The sequence below is a fragment of the Zalophus californianus genome, chromosome 4 (assembly GCF_009762305.2).
Source record: "Zalophus californianus isolate mZalCal1 chromosome 4, mZalCal1.pri.v2, whole genome shotgun sequence".
NCBI classification, from domain to species: Eukaryota; Metazoa; Chordata; class Mammalia; order Carnivora; family Otariidae; genus Zalophus; species Zalophus californianus.
In genome coordinates this window covers 114,869,218-114,889,632 of record NC_045598.1, presented here as the reverse complement: position 1 = coordinate 114,889,632, position 20,415 = coordinate 114,869,218, and the positions used below count along the sequence as shown (strand labels likewise).

At 38.9% G+C, this 20,415-nt stretch overlaps 1 pseudogene; it reads right to left on the bottom strand.

Annotated features, from left to right (window-relative positions):
* Positions 1–12,914, bottom strand: part of LOC113926254 — a 32,919-nt pseudogene extending 20,005 nt beyond the window's left edge.
* Between the last annotated feature and the right edge of the window lie 7,501 nt (positions 12,915–20,415).

Below are 20,415 nucleotides of genomic sequence, written 5' to 3'. Positions count from 1 at the left end.
GGCACATATTGCATGGAGCGGTGGGTGTTATTCGAAAACAATGAATCATGGCACACCTCATCAAAAAGTAATTATGTACTGTATGGGGACTAACATAACATAACAAAATTAAATTAAATTAAAAAAATAAAGGTTAAGTTTAAAGAGTAAAGTTTGAGAAAGATCTAGAGATCTTTGAGGAAGCTGAGGACTGTGTTTTGAAACCTAAGATATTTCAGATCATCTAGATGCTCAGAGATTTTTAACCATTAATATTCAGAAACAATTGTCAATAGTCCTGGTACCAAACTGTTTGCTGGCTTGCAACCTCTGACTGGAGTAATGCAAAATGTTCTGTATTGATTTATTTTCATGTTCAGTGACCTGATAAAGCATAACAAACATAAAAAGGTAAAGGATGATCTGTATTGGTTTATTTTCATGTTCAGTGACCTGATAAAACATAACAAACATGAAAACAGAAGGGACATGGCTGAATTTCACTTAATTCTGTGTTGATTCACAAAGCTATTTGACATTACTGTGTACTTTGTTATTCTTTTTAAATATGAATTTGGCAACCTCAGTAATTTCCTAAATGTACCTCAAAGCTGCGTGGCAACTGGTAATTAGGAGGCTGATGGTTAGTACAAGTTCCAGAGCACCACAGTAATAGATTTATATATAAATTTTTCTGCTTCCTGCCTCTGTGTGCATTGTGGAGAACCTATGCTGTATTATAGTCATTAATTTATTTCTTTGGAATATGGTGAACCTATCAAAACTCAGCTTAGCAAAATATCAGAAGTTCTCTTCTGGCATCTCCATTTTACACTTTGGGTCTTGTAGACACCTGCTTCATTACCAGAAGTTCAGTAAATCAAGACACAAAGTTTATATCAAGTATTGATCTGGGGCGAATAAGCTCCCTTTTATGCTACTGATGAGATATGGCCAGGTGGAGGTCAAGGGAGAAGCTCAACCCTCCCTATTTTGATATGAATTTTGGGGGACCAGAGGAAGCACCGGTCAAAAGGACATTAGAAAGCTATATACAATGGATAGGGATTCCTCCCTATTCTTAACTATTTAGATTAACAGTGACAATAATGTATCTTCAAAGGTCAGTGCTGCTGTTTGTATCCTCTTCTTTCCTGCCTCTGCCTGCTTTCCCCAGACCTGGCTGACATGTAGCAGAATTGGCAGACCAGCACACTCAGTCATTACTAAGAAAAGTCTGCTCCTGGGAATACAAATTTGTATTTTGAAAGATGATCTACTGCCGCTGAGTTATATCGGTTGCGTGAAGGAGAAACAAACAATTTTTTGTTTGTACCTACAAGAGAGAAAGAGGCAGAAATAGTGTTAATACTCAGGAGTCTAGACTCTGGAACCAATCTGCCTGAGTTTGCATCCCAGGACTGCTCCTGAGCTGTCTTACTTCTAGATTATGTCCTTATGTGTTAAATAAGGATACTCTTAGGACCTATCATGTAGAATTATGTGCAAGTTAGAGTGGTACTAACTACTACAGTAGATAAAACCACACATTTCTATTGTATAACCAAGAAATATATTTCAAGCTCACAAGAAGTTCCAGGCAGATATTTCCGATAGGCCAGCCTTGCTCCTCCAGTGGGTCAGGGCCTCACCTTCAGCTTAAGGTACTAAGGTTATGATGTTTCCATCCACTGTCAGATGGGAAAGGTTTCTATGGGCCAGGTCTTGTGATGGTACCCATCACTTCTGCTCCCAGTCCACTGGCCAGAGCTCTGTCATGTGACCACAGGTAAGCACATGATTGGTTAGAAAACAGCTGTGTGACCAGGGAGAAGAGGTAGATTTGGTGGACAACCAGCCTCTTTCTGTCACAAGACTTATGCAAATGAATGAGTTAATGCATACAAATTGCTTGGAATAACATTAGACACCTTAAATGCTATAGACATGCTTTTATAATTTTTCCTAATATTTAATCATATAAATTTTCAAATATACAAAAAAGCTGAACCAGTCTTATAGTGCACACCCCTATGCCTACCACCTAGATTCTGCATTAATATTTTATTCTATTTGCTTTCTTAAATCTATCTATCCATCCTGCTCTCCATCCATCAATCTAGCTCATTTTCACATCCATCAATGTAAGCTACATCAGTACATTCCTCCCCTAGATACTTCAAAATACATACCATTAATTAGAGCTCAAGATCTGTTTTTTTTTTTCTTTTGAGGTTTCTTCTTTTCTGAGGTACAGCATGCTTTAAGTTTTGATAAATGCATGTCCCAGGGTAACTAAATCTCTATTAATAAATAGAATATTGCTGTTATCTTAAAGAGTTCCTTCTTGGTCTTTCTCAACTGCCAACCCCCTCAAGGAAATCACTGTTTCGATCATTTTCCACCATAAATTACTGTTGCCTATTCTAGAACTGAAGACAAATAGGATGACTCAGTATGCAGGTTTTTGTATAATCCCTCTTTCATTTAGTGTAATATTTTTTGAGATTTATTCATGTTGTGTGTATCAGTAGTTCATTCCTTTAAGTTGGTGAGTTGTATTTCATTGTATGAGTATTATCAGAGAGTGCCCCCATTTTCCTTTTGTTGGACACATGAGCTATTATTAATAAAGTGTCATAAACATTCTTGTACATGTCCTTTTGTGGACATATGTATTTATTTATTTTGAGTAACCTAGGAGTAAAATTGCTGGTGATAGGGCTGGTGTATGTCTAGTTTTATGAGAAACTGCAGTAAATGATTCTTTGAAAAATAAAGAATAGGTCATAAGCAAAGTAACTTCCATGAGGCCAGTGATTCTTTTCATTGGCTGGATATTAGAATCCTTCATGAGGCATAAAAATAATAGATACCAAGCCCTGTCCCAAATCAACACTGAAGAATACAGTGAGAGGTCCTTGTATTTCTAAGGCACCAAGGAAATTTTGCAGTGTAGTTGATATTAATAGCTCTGGGTCTTAATGAGCTTCATGATAAAAGGAGGCTTACATATCTGTATATCCTCAAAGACTAGCATGATGTGGAATCCTTAGAATATGTGTGACAAATATTTGTTGAACTGACATGTTAAACATTCTGGCTTGAATGTTAAATATTCTTATGCTCTCTTAATGAGTATATCAAATATTAGGTATAGAAAATCCAAATGCTCAAATAATTTCAATTAAGAGTCTTATGCTACACAGTACTTCCCATTTATATTTTCAGGGTTAACAAGCAACAATTAAAAACACTTGATTTTTCTCCATAGAACCTGGCAAAGTGCCTTGCACTTACCAGGTACTCAAAAAAAGACTTATCTAATAAATAAACAAATAAAATGGAGTGGTTCTTATTACAATCATTTTAGTATAGAGAACGTGTGCTTAAATTTTGAGAACAAACAGTTCTTCTAGAACATTAGTGTGGTTTTAATTTTAAACATATTAAAATCTCAGGCAGTAAAAAAAGATCCATGCTTCATTATATTAATTCCTGTTGAGTCTGAAGATCGTGAAGAAATTCTAAAGGTCCAACCAACTAAAAGTCCATTGGTTCAATGTTTAATTCAACTCTGGAGGGTCAACTACAAGTCTATGACAACGACAGTTTCTGAAGATATCCAATATAGTCTCCATTTTCAGCTTCAGATTAGATAGCATGCTTGTTGATTCAGAGTAGGTGGTCACTTGTTTCCTGACAAGATCATGGATCCATATAGAAAAATCATTGTGAAACCTCATATGTTCCCACTGTCTCTATTGGCCTGTCTTCTGCTCTTCCTTTCATGTTGTCTCCTCTCCCAATTTCACTGTCCCTAGGACTCATTTGATTCCATCTCCCACCCAGATCACCTTAAGAATACAGAAAATATCACATAGCACTGACTTATTGTATTTATTTCCATTCTGTTTCTTTTTTTTTTAGATTTTATTTATTTATTTGACAGAGAGAGACACAGCAAGAGAGGGAACACAAGTGGGGTGAGTGGGAGAGGGAGAAGCAGGTTTCCTGTGGAGCAGGGAGCCCAATGTGGGGCTCGAACCCAGGACCCTGGGATCACAACCCAAGCTGAAGGCAGATGCTTAACGACCGAGCCGTCATGTTCTCTTCACCTGAAAAATGAGGATAGTAAGTACATCTCAGGATGATTATTCAGAGACGATGAGATGGTTTATATTGAAATGATTTATAAACAAACAATACAAAAAAATAGTTGTTATTAACTATGCATGGGTTAGTAACCAAGAAACTTTCCTGAATATCAAAATGAAGACTCCCTATTGTCTTTGTTTTATGCCAAAGTAAGGAGTCTGTCTAGGGCCAATTATTGCCTTTTGGAAGGAAACTGAGCTTAAACTAAAGTCTGTGTGACCTAAGGGAAGAAGTAAATTCAGAAACTCTAATCTCACAGCATTGAGCTCTGTCTGGCAATGTCTGTCTAGATATGTATGCCAGATATACTTGGTAAATGTTAAATCAAAATCCAGACAGATTTTCTGGGCTAAAATTCAAAAGGCTTTTGTTAAGTTTTCACTCTTGAACACAAAACATTTTCTTAATAACCTCATCATCCATGAAAAAGCAGTCTTCTTTTTCTGAGAAAATCTTTCTTTGGAGAAATCTTCTGTTCATTGTTAAAGGTCCAAGCCCACTAAATAATCTGAACCATTATCTGCTGAGAGATTTTTCTAAACTGTTTTCCTTTAACTGTGCTTTCATGTATTGTAGGACCCTTAGACTTGGGTTAGTTTTGCCCAGAACAATTTTATAGTAAGGTAGAACACTGTAATAGAAACTGTTAGCTTTGTCACTGCCAACACACCATAGAAGTTCTAGGCTTTTATTGCTCAATTAAACTTCATTTCATCTTAAGGTCCATGAATATGAAATCTCACACACACTTTATATATCGAGACTGTTGCTTACTGACTTCTTTAGTGGTGACTAACAAACTTAATGTTATGTAAAGTATAAGGTTCCTATAGCATATGGACGTGAGAAGGTAGTTTTGTGTTAGTCCACAGGACATCATAAGCAGTTAATCAGAACCCTAAGATATTTAAATGAATATTTACAGTCTCCATTAAGGACTGCCTTTGTTTGCAAGCTACTCCATGGTTCTGGCTTTCCTACCTCTCCAGGCTTTGGTGGGTTTGATTCGATTTGTAAGAACCAGAAGAACCAGAATGTTTCACAGAGAATATCTGAGAGAAAGGACACCCCTCATAGGATTCTTTTGCTGATTTTATTCTATTATGCCCACTATTGTAGCCTGTTCTATTTTTCCACTAGAAGCCAGGTCAATACTCTGCACCTATGGTTACTGGACTGCTTTCCTTTGACCTTGCTGATCTTTGAAGCTATTATACAAGTTCCTTTCACCTTAAAAATTCTGAAATATTCAAGGTTTCCTCACTGCCTTCTGTTTAAAGAGCTCTCTATTATCCCACACAGCCTGGTTTCTGCCCCACCACTCTGGCTCCACACAGCATTTCACCCTCAGAGATCAGTTGTTAACTCCCTTTTCACCAAGGAGGAAAGTTAAAGCCTGAGTGAGGCTGTTTCTTCCACTGGCTGATGTGATGTGAAGTTTGGGCTCAAGAGTGAATGGCCAAGAAAGAATTCTTGAGATGTTTTTGGTGCAAAACAGTGATTTTGTTATAACATGGGGACAGGACCTGTGAGCAGAAAGAGCTGCCCTGGGATGGTGAGCAGTGACTGATTATATACTTTTAAGTTTGTGGGGATTAGGGATAGCATAAGTCTCTAAGGAATATGGAAGCAAGGCTTTCAGGACCTTGAGGGGCCAGCTGCTGTTAAGATAAGGTTATTTTTAGTCTTTAATAAAACATAAGTACTAAGGCAGCCATGAGTTGCTTGAGGCAGGTCATGCTCTGCATGTTTCAGGTGTCTATCAGTGGGCTGCAAGCTGTAAGGAAATTTAATTTAAGCTACATTTCTCTTGCCTTTGTTTTCCTCATCACCCACCATGGACATGGGTGATCAGTGCCTGGACATCCTCATGTTGCATCTGGGCTCTCCGCTAACTTAGCTGCTTGATAGGGCTGCTTTTTTGTCCCTTCCTTGTTTCTGCCACCCTCCATGCTGTGAGTTGCCACCTCTCGAGTCCTGATTCTACTCTTCCTTGGTGTGTTCTCCCCCTCTTTATGGGCCTTCCTCTCGAGGCTGCTTCTCTGTGTCTCTGTCCCCACCACACACCCCACCACCACCTCTCAGCTCTCTCAGCTTTTATCGATGGATCCCCAAACTCCACCTGGGGCTTTGACTCATCTCTACATTGTAGTTTCAAATCCCAATTTCTCTGACTCACTCTCCTCTTCTTCCCAAACCCTTTCTCCCTGGCAGGCTTCCTCTTTCTGTCCCAGTTACCCGATCACCCCCCGTCACTAATGCTTCAACTGTTTGTGACAGCTTGGACAGGGCTGTTGCTTCTTCACAGCCAAGTCACCAAGATCTCTTAACCTGTGCTTTCCTGTATGACTTCAATCCTCTCTTCTCTTCAGCCCCTTTGTTCTCATTTCCTATTTATCTCTTCTCTTTAGTTCCCTCTTGCACCTTCCCCACCACCCATTTCCCCCACCCTCCCCAAATCCCATAGCCATTGCCTGACTGGTCTTCCTCACCAGCTCATGGTAACAGCAACAGCTAGCCCATGGGAACATTTTCTAACTCTTTTCAATGGTTCTTTACTGTGAAATATACATATCTTACTTCAGTTAATCCTAACAAAAACCCTATGAGGTAGAACTCTTATTCTGATACTCATCTAACAGGCAGAAAATTAAGACTCATAGAGGTTAAGTAACTTGGCCAAGTTCACACAAACATGGTGACAATGCCAGAATTCAGAAAGGGTCACCTGCCTTTGGAGTTCACGGGCTTTTCTTCCACAGAAGAGTGGCCTGGAATCTGGGGTCCTGGTGTAGACTCATAGGTGTGTACCTGAAAGACTCTGATTTCCCCCCTCAACCTCACTGTGCCTTTCCATTTAGTAGGAGGGGGCCCGTGACTTGACATCTCATGTTTGCTCTAGTTCCTGGTAACTATGAGAACCACTGAGTTCTGAACCCCTTGTCTGGGACCCAGCTGAGCTGCCTAATTCTTGTTACTTCCATCCTTCCTCCCCAGGACACGTCTAAGAATTGTCCTTGTTGCTGCCTTGGCTGCTGTGGGACCTCAATGCTATTACTTGCCTGGGGTGCCTCCTAGCATACCTCACAGAGTCTTGGATACAAACGGGGATGGAGCTTGTGGTATATTGCAATTTGTACTTGATGATGACTCTCCTAAGGACCCTGTCACTCTCCAGCTCTGCTTTACCAATTCTGATATTACACTGACCAGTAGTTAGGATTAGTCAATTACGACATTATTTTCCTCGCTAACCTTTTTTTATATATATCAGGCAGGAGAAGGATCATCTCACGCATATAGTCATTTATCAATTTTTCAATTTTAACAAATATTTACTGAGAACTTCCAGTATTCCAGAGCTTGGATTATGATGAGGAATAGTAAGTTGTAAATAATACACTGTTCTTATCTGCATCAAACTCTACATTCTAATACGACAATAAAAATACACTGCAAAATAAAATTTCTTTTTCTTAACTTTGAATTATTAGGGTTTTTTATATATAATTTTTTATTATGTTATGTTAGTCACCACACAGTGCATCATTAGTTTCTGATGTAGTGTTCCATGATTCATTGTTTGCGTATAACACCCTGTGCTCCGTGAAACAAGTGTCCTCCTTAATACCCATCCGGGCTCCACCCAACCCCCAGCCCCCTCCCCTCTAAAACCCTCAGTTTGATTCCCAGAGTCCATAGTCTCTCATGGTTCATCTCCCCCTCTGATTTCCTCCCCTTCATTTTTCCCTTCCTGCTCCTAATGTCCTCCATGCTATTCCTTATCCACCACAGCAACTTCTTTCAAAACATGTCTCCAAAGGCAAGGGAAACAAAAGCAAAAATGAACTTTTGGGACTACATCAACATAAAAAGCTTCTGCCCAGGAAAGGAAAGAGCAAAACAAAGATACAACCCACAGAATGGGAGAAGATTTTGCAAATGACACTACAGATAAAGGGCTGGTATCCAAGATCTATAAAGAACTTCTCAAACTCAACACCCAAAAAACAAATAATCAAGTCAAAAAATGGGCAGAATATATGAAAAGACACTTCTCTGAAGAAGACATACAAATGGCTAACAGACACATGAAAAAATGTTTAACATCATTAGCTATCAGGGAAATTCAAATCAAAAGCACATTGAGATACCACCTTATACCAGTGAGAATGGCAAAAATGGACAGGGAAAGAAACAGCAAATGTTGGAGAGCAAATGTTGGAGGGTTGTGGAGAAAGGGGAACCCTCTTACACTGTTGGTGGGAATGCAAGTTGGTACAGCCACTTTGGAAAACAGTGTGGAGGTTCCTCAAAAATTTAAAAATAGAGCTACCCTATGACCCAGCAATTGTACTCCTGGGTATTTACCCCAAAGATACAGATGTAGTGAAAAGAAGGGCCATATGTGCCCCAATGTTCTTGGCAGCAAGTCCACAATAGTATCTTTAAAATCGTCATTCTGAACTCTAGTTCCAGCATCTTACTAATGTCCATATTGATTAGATCCCTGGCAGTAGGTACTGCCTCTTGTTCTTTTTTTTTGAGGTGATTTTTTCCATCTTGTCATTTTGTCCAGAGGACAAAATGGATGAGAGAGCAAAATGTTAACAGGGTAACAACGACCCCAGACAAATATACACTAAGGAAATCAGAAGAGACGTGAAACTGGGGGAAAAGAAAGGGAAAGAAAGAAAAAAGAAAGAGAAAAAAAAAGAAAAAGATGAAAAAAAAAGAAAAAGTTAAAAAAAAAAGAATATGATCAAATATGATCAGGCTGGTGCATAGATCAGTGCCACACACTAGATTTTGGGCATATTTTGGTCTGTTAGAAGAAAGTGACTCCCAAAATTTTAAAAAAAGAAAAACTTATATATGTACAAAAATAAGGGTAAATATGATGAAGGGATGGAATATGGCTGTAAAGATAAAAATTATAAAAGATTTTATAAAAGGAATTGATAAGATAAGAAGTTGGTTGAGAATTAAAAAAAAAAAAGGTAGAGAATGTGATCAGGCAGGAGACTAGAACAAACCATACACTAGAGATTTAGGGTATATTTTGGTCCTTTAGAAGCAACTGTATCCCAAAATTTTAAAGAGAGAACAACTTATATATATATACCAAAAATAAGTTTAAGTACTATTAAGGGATAGAATATGACTCTAAAAATGAAAAATAAAAAAGATTTTTAAAAAAGGGATTGAGAAGATGTTGGTTGAAAAAGGGAAAAAGAAAAACTCAAAAAAAAAAAAAAAGAAAGAAAATTAAAAAAATTAACTTCGAAAGACTAAAGAACCTGGTGGGGGGAAAGCTATGAATTCTATGTGCTGTATTCCCCTAGTGCGGGTGTTCGTTCTGCCGTTAGCATTGATGGCTGGCTGTTCTTGCTGATCTTCTGGGGGAGGGGCCTGTCGCAGTGACTCTCAAATGTCTTTGCCTGATGCGGAATTGCCCCGCCCTTTCCGGGGTTAGGCTAAGTAATCTGTCCAGGTTTGCTCTCAGTAGCTTTTGTTCCTGCAAGCTTTCCGTTCTCTGGCTTACTCTTGACCTTCAATTATTCCTTTCAGACTCTTTCTTTGACATTTTAATTTTAAACTCGTTTGCCAGCCGGCATATTTCTCAGATTTCTATACAATTATATATTCTGCCACCTACTCTTTTTCTATTTTTAGCCATAATCCTTGCTTCTTTATTTTTTGCTATAATTTTCTTCCAGTAGGTAGTGAACTAGACCTTGAAATCTCAGAGCCATTGATTTTCTTTGCTTTCACAATATTTTAATTTATTTAAATTACCTTTGTTGAACTTTACTGGAGAACCTCAGAACTTCTTAACATTTAAGTTTTCTATCTGGAACTGTCTGTATAGGTGGAAAAGGTAGATGAGAATTTCAAAGCTGAAAGAGATCTTGGATTTTATCAGTTCACTTGCTTCATTTTACACAGAAAGCAACAGAGATACATAGATAAAGTGTGTTACCAAAGGTTACATTGCTACCTAGTAGCAGACTTGCTTTTTGGGAGGTTTGGTGGAGGGGAGACTAGCTCAGGTTCAATTGTGACATTTAAAATTGTTTGGACATCTGCCCAATCCCACCCCTATAGTTTCTTAAAATAACAACGTCAACAATAACAACAACAACAAAACCGAAAACCAAAAAACCACTAAGCAATCAGAGGTTTGGGATTTAAAAATTTATAAATTTAATAAAGAAAGAAAATCATTCCTCAAAATCTAGCAGATCTCTCTGTAAGGAGGCTTTTCCTCCTGTTCCATCTCCTCAGGTCCCCCCTCCCTGCCCGAGTGGAGCAAGCTAACCTGAGTTACAAGTGTCCAGCAACAACGGAGATACTCCTTGGCTCCCCACATCCAATGTATGTGCTTCACAGTGTGGGGAAGGAAGAATTTCCTCTACCTCTTAAGGGCCTTTGAGCTGGACTAAGAATCAAATTGACATGAAACAGATTAACGGGAGAAAATCAAATTTAATTTCATGTGTAAGAGGAATCCACACAGACAGGAAATTCCAAAGATGGGCAAAATGAGGTCTGTACATGATTCTGAACTGAAGAGAAGGGGGTAGGGGTTTGGGACTTCAAAGGAAAGGAAAGTGATTCATAGGAAGATAAAAGAGTAAATGTAATGTAAAAAAAAAAAGGGGTAAACCAATCTTTCCTCGGCTGCAACAAGGGGACAGAGAGGACTTCGATCAAACAGGCCTTGTTGGGTTCCTCCTGTCTGCCTACCTAGTTCATATCATAATGTAGTTACCTATGGTGATAGTGTTGTGGGATTGTGGAGCGCAAAGGCCAAGAAAGAATTCTTGAGATGTTTTATGGTTCAAGTTTGTAAGTTTATTTGAGTAGCATGGGGACAGGACCCATGGGCAGAAAGAGCTGTATTTTTGCTATATGAAGCTGGTCGTTATGTGCTTAATGCTCAAGGGGGAGGGGATGTGCAGGGAGTATTAGATCATAAATATCTTCTTCGAATTTCTACTCATAAAACTAGTCTCATAAGATTTCTCTAGGGCTTACCATTCAGTTCAATATTAGCTATCAGTGAGATGTACAGGCAGTCATGAGACCTTTTAAGAATGTAGCCACCAGCCCATATTTGATCCTTATTGAAGCTATGCAGGCTATAGGTCAGCCTTCTCGGCTAAAGGTGAACATTTTTTTGTTTCTATCCCTCATCAATAGCTCTCTTCCTTGAGCAAGCCCTCTGTCTAAATTCTTTTTAGGCAGCTGAGTTGGAAATAAAGTGCTTTTCATGAATTTGCTTGTCTTTGATTGTTTTTTAACTCAAAATAATCTTCATGCCAAAGTGGCCCATCTTGGGGCCACCTGCCTTGGTCCTTACAAGAGAAAAACAACAAAAATAACAAATGTATAAAATGTAACAGACAGAATTATAAAATCCATTCATCCAGTGGTGATGGGGGGTAGGAAGAGGAGGTGGGAACATAAATGGCAGTGGGAGAAAATGAACGTATCAAATCAGTCACCACACAGGGGCTGGCAAATGTTAGAAAAGTGCTGGGGAAAATCCTGGGGCCTTTTCAGGCTGGGAGGGTTGGTTGTTAAAAATCCACATATGGGTGTCAGGTAGATCGTGCCTTATATTTCCCAGAGACAAAAACCCCAATTCTTCAGAAAGAAGGGAATATGCAGAGGGCCCCAGGGAAAATTGGGGCAAGGAGAACTGCGAGAAGAGTTGCCCCAGTGGTCCTTCCAATCCCACCCCTCCCCTCTGGCCCCTCTGGACACAGGTGGTAAGGGGTAGGGTGTGCAGGTGGGCAGCAGCCTGCAGTTAATGGGAGACCAATGCAGTGAAGAAAACTGCTCTGAGGAGAATCAGTGCTAAGGGCAGACTGCAGGTAGGTGGTCTTGTGGAAGAGTCTTTGCTTAAGAAGACCACCAAGAAGAGGTGCATGGGCTCTTTGCCATGCATTGGGTTGACATGAGTAAAGGAAAGAGGATAGAGAAAAGGCAGCCATTGATAATGTATGGGGACGGCATTCCTGTGAGGAGACCCAAGACAGACCACATCCAAGCTAGTAAGGCCAATTACTTACTGACTGACAGTGACAGGTGTATTTTGATTCCTTTATTAAACTAGGATATTCAAAGCAGTTTATTGAGTAGACAGGGACATAGGCAGAAGACTCACCAGTTGACCAGCAAGATGGGTGGGAAAGAGACTCACAGCATCCCCTGGATGAAGAAGAGAGTCAGCAGCAAACTGCTGAAGAGCGTGTGAGCAATTGTTTTGCTGATACTAGGGAATGGGGGAAGCTTCCTCCCTGATACCTCAAATGTCAGATCCACTATATCTTGAAACCAAATGGCACTGGCAACTTTGCTAAGCACAGACAGGGAGTACCCAAAGAACACTGGAAATTGATGTGAGAAAGAATTCCAGCCAAGACCAAACATCTCCAAGTAGCCATGGATCACCCATAAGTTGTGCTATTACTGACTGAAGCTCAGGAATAAACACTTGATGAAACAAGTGGAGAACATACCAGAATACTCTACCATTCCAAGCACAACACTGGAAAATTCCAGTAAAGATACATGGCTCATTCTTCTGATTCTGCACTATACCTGCTTTCTTCACTGTGCCAAGACACTACTTGCCTTTCTCTGTTCCTCTCTTTTTTCCTGGATTCGGGCATCTAGCTTTGAGATGGTACAAATAGCCCAGACCAGACGGAGACTTTGATTCCCTTGGCAAGGTCCTGGAGAAAGGTTTTGATGCTGTCAGCCATCTCTTCATCACCCACACTATTGACTACACAGAAGAGAGGGAAGAGTCCCCCAGCCTCTCATCATGAAGGACATGGCAGCCTTGTCACTGGGACTCCAGCCCCAGCCTGGACCCTCACCCACTGCAGGATGCTCACTTTCTCCCCACCTACTTGCTTCTCCTGTCAGCACGTTCCCAGGACCACACTCCTTTTTCCTGATGGAGTGGCCTGGGTTTGGTCATTGGACTTCCTTCCTTTTCTATCTATAGTGGATCTGCTAGTGATCACACAGAGTAACCCCCAATGGTATCCTCAGCCGCTCCTCTCTCCTAAAAGCCAGAAAATACACGGATAACTGCCTACTCAGCATCTCCATCTGACTACTTAATGGATACCTCAGAATTAACAAGTTGACAATGAGATTTCCTCCAACAACTTCTTCTCCCACAGACTCCCATCTCAGTTGAGGATATCTCCACCCTTCCCATTTCTCAGCTTAAAAATGCAGGAGACACACTTGACATCTTCTTTTATTCTCACATACTACATCTGATACATCAGGACATACTGCTGATTCTAGCTTTCAAATATTCCTGAACTTCAACTTCTACTTCTGCTAGAGTGACTGGGACCAGATTTATCTCCCTCCTACAAATAACTAGAACACTGGCCAAACTATGTAAAACAATCGTTTCAAAACACTGGAAACCAGGCAGCACAGGACTGTGATCGCTTAGAGGAGAGAAACAAATGAGGTGAGCCTACAGCTGACAGTGACTTCTGCCTGGAGACATATGTCCTGACCACAGAACAAGGAGGGGAATCCCAAGCGGAACACGGCCATCTTGCTGATTTGAAGAGACAGATGGGAGTTCAGACAGGTGGATGTGCCTGAAATAATGAGGGCAAATCACCAGACAAGAGGGAACTACACAGAAAAAGTGGTCCAGAAATTTGCAAATGTGTCCTCCTGAACCTTTGGTGGAGTATTAATCTACAAATGTGAAAGGTGAAATTCTACAAGTCCATGCAAAGAACAACTGCTGGGAGCTATGAGGTGAACAATTCCTATAGTTCACATTGTTATTTGAATTGTGTCCAAGCAGAGTACAAAGAACTTATTGAAAACTTGAAGAAATCAGTAAACTTATTAGAAGGGCTAAATTAATTCTAGAGATAAAGATATCCTAGGACTACCCTAACAAAGTTTTAAAATAATCCCCTACCCCCAAAGTATCAACATAATCCCGGGAAAACTTAATTATTGCCCCCAAAGAAAACTAACATTTTTAAAGTAAAATAACAAAATCTAAACACTCAGCAATGTAACATATGCAATGTCTGGCGTCCAATTAAAAAATACTAGACATTCAAATAATTAGCAAATTATGACCCATAAGAAGTAGGAGAATGAGTCGGAAATGATAGAAATGGTAGAATCAGGCAAGAACTTCAAAACAGCATTATACGTCTTATAAATGTGCTGAAGGATTTATACTAAAACACCAATATAGTAAGGACATATGTGTCTGTTTGTGTAAATGAAACTTGTAGAAATGACAAATGGAATGTATTAAATAAAATACTGGATGAAATAAACAGAATCAACATTGCAGGAGGAAAAAAAAACAAAACAATAAATCTGAAAGAACGGAAAAAGAAACTATCTATCATTAAGTTCACAAGGAAAAAAAAATATGTTTCTGACCACAGCAGGATTTAACTGTATAGAAATCAGTAACCAAACATTTGGAAATTAAGGAACACTTAGTTAATAATCCTTAGAGCAACGAAGAAATCACAAGGCAAATTGGAAAATACTTTTATTTAAATAAAGAAGAAAAAACAATGTAACAAAGCTGTGGGGTCCTGCCAAAGCAGTGATTAAAGGGAAATTTGTAGCTTTATTTTTTTAAAGATAAATTTATTTATTTGAGAGAGAGAGAGAGAGAGTGCAAATGGGAGGAGAGGCAGAGGGAGAAGGAGAGGGAATCCCAAGCAGACTTCCCAGTGAGCAGGGAGCCCTACGAGGGGCTTGATCTCATGACCCAGAGGTCATGACCTGAGCCAAAATCAAGAGTCGGACACTTAACTGACTGTGCCATCCAGGTACCCCAGAAATTTGTAGCTTTAAATGCTGATATTTAAAAAGACTCAAATAAATGATCAAAGCCAGGAATTGGTAAACTTTTAAAGTAAATGATTAACTAGTAAACATTTTGGGCTTTGTGGATCATAGATGGTCTCTGTTGACTGCTGCATGTTTTTTACAACCCTTTAAAATATAAAAAAGATTTTTAGTTCAGAGGCTGTACAAAAATGGGCTATGGATTATAATTTGCCGACCTCTGATCTAAGCTATTCCCTTAAGAAACCAGAAAAAAATGAGCAAATCAAACTTAAGGAGGAAAAGGAGGAAAATGAATAATCAGTGACATATAAAAGCAAAAAAGAAAATCAGTAAAATAAAAACTAGTTATCTGAAATGATCAATAAAATTATAAACCTCCAACCAACAAGAAAGGAAAAGAGAAGACTCAAATTATTATACCTAGAAGGAAAAGATTTTACTTTAGATCCTACAGACATTAAAAAGATAATAAAGAAATCTTACAAATAACTTTTTGTCAATATATTCTATAGCTTAGATGAAAAGTACATAATTTTTTGAAAGGTACAAGGCACTAAATCTTACTCACTTATGAAAAAATAGTAACCTGAATAGCCCTTACTATTAAAGAAATTAAATTGAAAACTATCAACATTTTTGTACACACACAAAAAGACTCCTGCCCAGATGACTTTGTTGATGAATTCTACCAAACATTTGAGAAGGTAATAATACCAATCCTGTTCAAACCTCCATAAAACAGAACAGAAATGAATACTTCCAAAATTATTTTAGGGAGGTAATATTACACTGATACCAAAATCAGAAAAAGGCACTATAAGAAAAGAAAACTGTAGATCAGTAGCCTCCATGGACATAGATGTAAAAATCTTTAACAAAATTCTAGTAAATAGAACCCAAATTCTAGTAAATAGAACCCAGCAATATACATAAGCAATGTTTCATTATAAAGTGAGGTTTATTTCAGGAATACAAAAACTGCTTAATATTCAAATATCGAACAAGATAAATCATCATTTCAGCAGGCTAAAATGGGAAAACCATATAGCTATTTCAATAAATGCATAAAAAGCATTTGACAGACTTCAACACCCTTTCATAATAACACAGGTGCACGCGCGTGTGCGCACACACACACACACGCACACTGGAAGAAAAGTAATTACAAAGCATAACTGCTGAAAGACATATGTTCAGTTTATATAAAGCAGTTTTACAATTTGATAATTGGAAGACAATTCAATTTTAAAAAGTAATGTACAAAGATTTCACTAAAGGATATATATAAATAAACCCATGAGAAAATACTCACTGTCAGTAGTTGTCATGGAAATGCAAATTACAACCACAATATCACTGCATATTCACTACAGTGACCCACTAAAAATACCAAGTACTGAGGATAATGTGAGTGACTGAAACACTTACACAGTGCTGGTGAAAAGGTAATGTTACTTTTGGAGAACAGATTGACAGTTTTGTATTAAACAGACTTTCCATATAATCCAGTAATTCTACATCTAGAGAACTGGAAACATATATCCACACAAAGAACGTGTATAAAAATGTTCATAGACACTTATTCATGATAGCCAAAAATTGGAAATGATCCAAACATCCATTATTCACAACTGCTGAATGAATAAATGGATTGTGGTAAATCCATGAATTCAAATTCTACTCGGCAATAAAAAGAATAAATTATGGATACATGCAATGATGTAGACAAATGTCGAAGATATTGTTCTGTGTAAAAGAATCCAGACAGGAAAGGTTTTGGACTGCATGATTCCATTTATAGGTCATTCTATAAAGAGCAAAGCCAAAGGGACAGAAAACATATCAGCAGTTATCCGGAGTTAGGGGTGCAAGAAAGTGAGAGTTGACTGGAATGGCTATAGAAAACTTCTCAATTTCTAAATATGTTCTATACCTCAATTGTGGTGGAGGTTAAATGTATACATTTATCAAAAGTCATCAAGCACACCTGAAAAAGGTGAATTTTATTGCCTGTAAATTGTATCTCAATCAACCTTAAATATACACACACACACATGCACACATACACCTTAAGTTGCCTTATTCCATTCATAAAAATTGAAATGGAGATGCCTGTGTGGCTCAGTCGGTTAAGCATCAGGTCATGATCCCAGGGTCCTGGTATCGAATTCCACGTTGGGCTCCTTGCTAAGCAAGGAGCCTGCATCTTCCTCTGCCTGCCGCTCCCTCTGCTTGAGCTCTCTCTCTCTCTCTCTCTCTCTGTCTCAAATAAAAAAAAAATTGAGATGTATTATAGGTGTAATGATGAAAGTTGAAACCATGCAGCTTCTAGAAGAAAGCATACGGAACATCCTAGCCTCAGAGTAGGCAAATATTACTTATACTTGATTAAAATGCTCTAATATTGGAATAATTAATAAGTTGGACTTCATAAAAATTTAAAAATTGTAGTTACTAAAATATGCCACCAAGATAATAAATATATAAGCCACTGACTCTGAAATATATTCATAACGCTTGTATCTGATAAAGAATTCATGTCCCATCTATAAGTTAACAAGACAATAATCCAACAAAATAATTGACAAAAGACATGAAGAGATGCTTCACCAAAGAATAATATTCAATTAAGCTTATTACTACAGATATTATTATTATTTATTTGTTGATTTTAAGGGACTGGATCATTTGCTAAGTATTTTCATGTGACACCTCATGTATGTTTCATAGTAAATTGATGGTGACAAATATTATTCCTTTTTCACAAGTAAGAAAAATAGAACTCAGAGAGACTAAGGAATATTCTCAAGGCCATCTAGACTCAAGACTTGATTCCAACTTCATCTTCTTGCTGTATCTGCATCTGTACCCTATACTCTGCTTTCTCTTTGGTCACGATGGACAGATGATATTTAAGTCCAGCCTACTCCATGTAGCTCCTCCAATTTCCATTCTTCCTTCCATACACCCATTTTATTAAATCGTTCTTAGCAGGTGCATATACAATATATTTTTATTCTCCTACCAGATATGGAATCAATGGAGATAGCCTAATGGAAGCAAAAATTTCATCATTACTGAAAATCCATTGTAGATTGAGTTTTAAACTGTTGCCCCGAGTACTCGCTAACACACTTGCTACCACTTCAGTTTAGACTTTTGGGAAATCTTCCCAAAGGGAAGTTCAGGCTTAGAGCCTTCTCTAGGATTCTGCCTCATCCTGATCTGATACAGAGAGGAAGAAGGAAAAAGACAGTTTTCCAGTGCTCTCAGACTTTTGATAGATTGACTCCATCAACTTAAGAAACAGGACCAATGGATTTTACCCATGGATTGGTTAACTCCCTTCTCCACTGTGAGGAGCAAAGAATAAGTTGTAGGGCAAGAGGCTAAAAGCGTCACTCCAGTGGAGGTCTCTCTGCATGGAAATGTGAAACCAGGGAGAGGATGTTCTCTTTACTCCCACCACCAACACAGCACGCTGTAGTGTTTCCCATGAGAAAATTTCTAATGCATGCTTATATCCCCTGCGGTTGTAAAACAACTAACCCATTTCTCATGCTTCCCTTCCAACAATATGCTCCTGTGAAAAGGGCATACTTCTTCACAGCAGGCAAGTAACTTTGGCTTAAAATTTGATGCCAAAGTCAAATTTTTACACATCCAATTGCTTTAGATATAGTCCAAATAAGTATACTTTTATCCCTTTAGAGCCTGCCTGCTTTGCATACCCTTCAAAACAGTACCCAAGATCTGCTAGCCATACATAAGCCTCACTCCAGAGTCATAGAAGACCCCATCCTCTGCTGCCCCTCAGAGCTCTCTGACACAGACTCCCCATCTTGCTGTGGAGCACCATTGCCCAGATACATAAGACCCCTCTCCCCTGTGGAGCTCCCTTGTTTTCTCCCCTTCTGGGTGATGACTCTACACTGATGTTCAGGAAGGTCTCCTCCAGGAGAGACTTCCCTTCTCATGCAATCTGGTCCAAACACCTCTAATAAAGTTTGTGTATATTAGTGCTTCTTGTGGGTCTGCCATTTACTTTATGGGCATTGAAATTCCCTTGAAACCCTCTATGTCCTCTTTCCCTGGTCCTTCCTCTTCTGTCCATGATGGAGTGCCCCAGGCTCTGTTTTTCAACACTCCTCCCTAACTTTATTTTTTTTCCCCCTAGGTAGCTTTTATTTAAATCCAAGTATTTAACTATCTCCTATTGGCTGATCATTCTCAAATTCATATCTTAAGCACTCATTTCTCTCAAAAGTCCCAGATAACTGCTTCCTCCACAGTGCCATGCAAATGTCTAATGGATATTGCAAATGAGACATGTCTAAATGGAACTCTTGACTCTCTCTCTCTCCCAGAAATCCTGTCCCTCCCCATCGCATCTAATGGCATTACCACTGAGTTGCTCATGTCAGAGAGGAAAGAATCTCACTGATTCCTTCTTTCCTCTACTCACCCAGCTAGACTGAATTTATCATCCAGTCCTGCATCCAAACTATATAAATTCTATATTGACCAGTGTCGCCTCCACTTGCTCACATCCATGCTAGCCCAACCCAATGTTCTCTTTTACTTACATTGCTGATTCTCCTTGTTTTCACTCCCCACCAACATTTTTTTTTTGCACTGCAGTGGGAATTTTTAAAAATGTAAATAGGTAGGGGTGCCTGGGTGGCTCAGTCATTAAGCGTCTGCCTTCGGCTCAGATCATGATCCAAGGGTCCTGGGATCAAGCCCCACATCAGTCTCCCTGCTCCGTGAGAGGCCTGTTTCTCCCTCCCCCACTCCCCCTGCTTGTGTCCCCTCTCTTGCTGTGTCTGTCTCTGTCAAATAAACAAAATATTTTTTTAAAAAATGTAAATAAGTCACAGCAGTCCTTTACTTAAAAAGACTCCATGATTTTCTTTTACCCATAGGCTAAGATCCACATCTTTGCCATGACTTACCAGGTCTTGCTAGCCACTTAAATATTATCTTATATCACTGTCTCCTGAATTTAGAACTCTTTTGCCAGACTTTTCTTTCTGTTGCTGGAACACAGGGGGCTTGTTCCCACTTCATGGCCTTTCTCTTTCTGATCTCTTTACCTAGAATACTCTTTGCCCAAATACTCATATGACTAGATCCTGTTCACCATTTACACTCAAATGTCACTTTTTTCAAAGAGGCATTTCTAAAACACCCAACCATTGCTCTCTTTTGCAATTGTCTTACTTCTCTTTCTTTGCACCAATCATCAGCTCTGAGCTCATTTTATGTATTTGTCTACTTGTTCATTTGCTGCCTTCCTCTGCCTCGATGTGAACTCCATGGAAGGTGGACCCTGCCTGTCCTTACTGTCCCCATGTCCTCAGTGCCTAGAGCAGGGGAGTCAGAAAATAT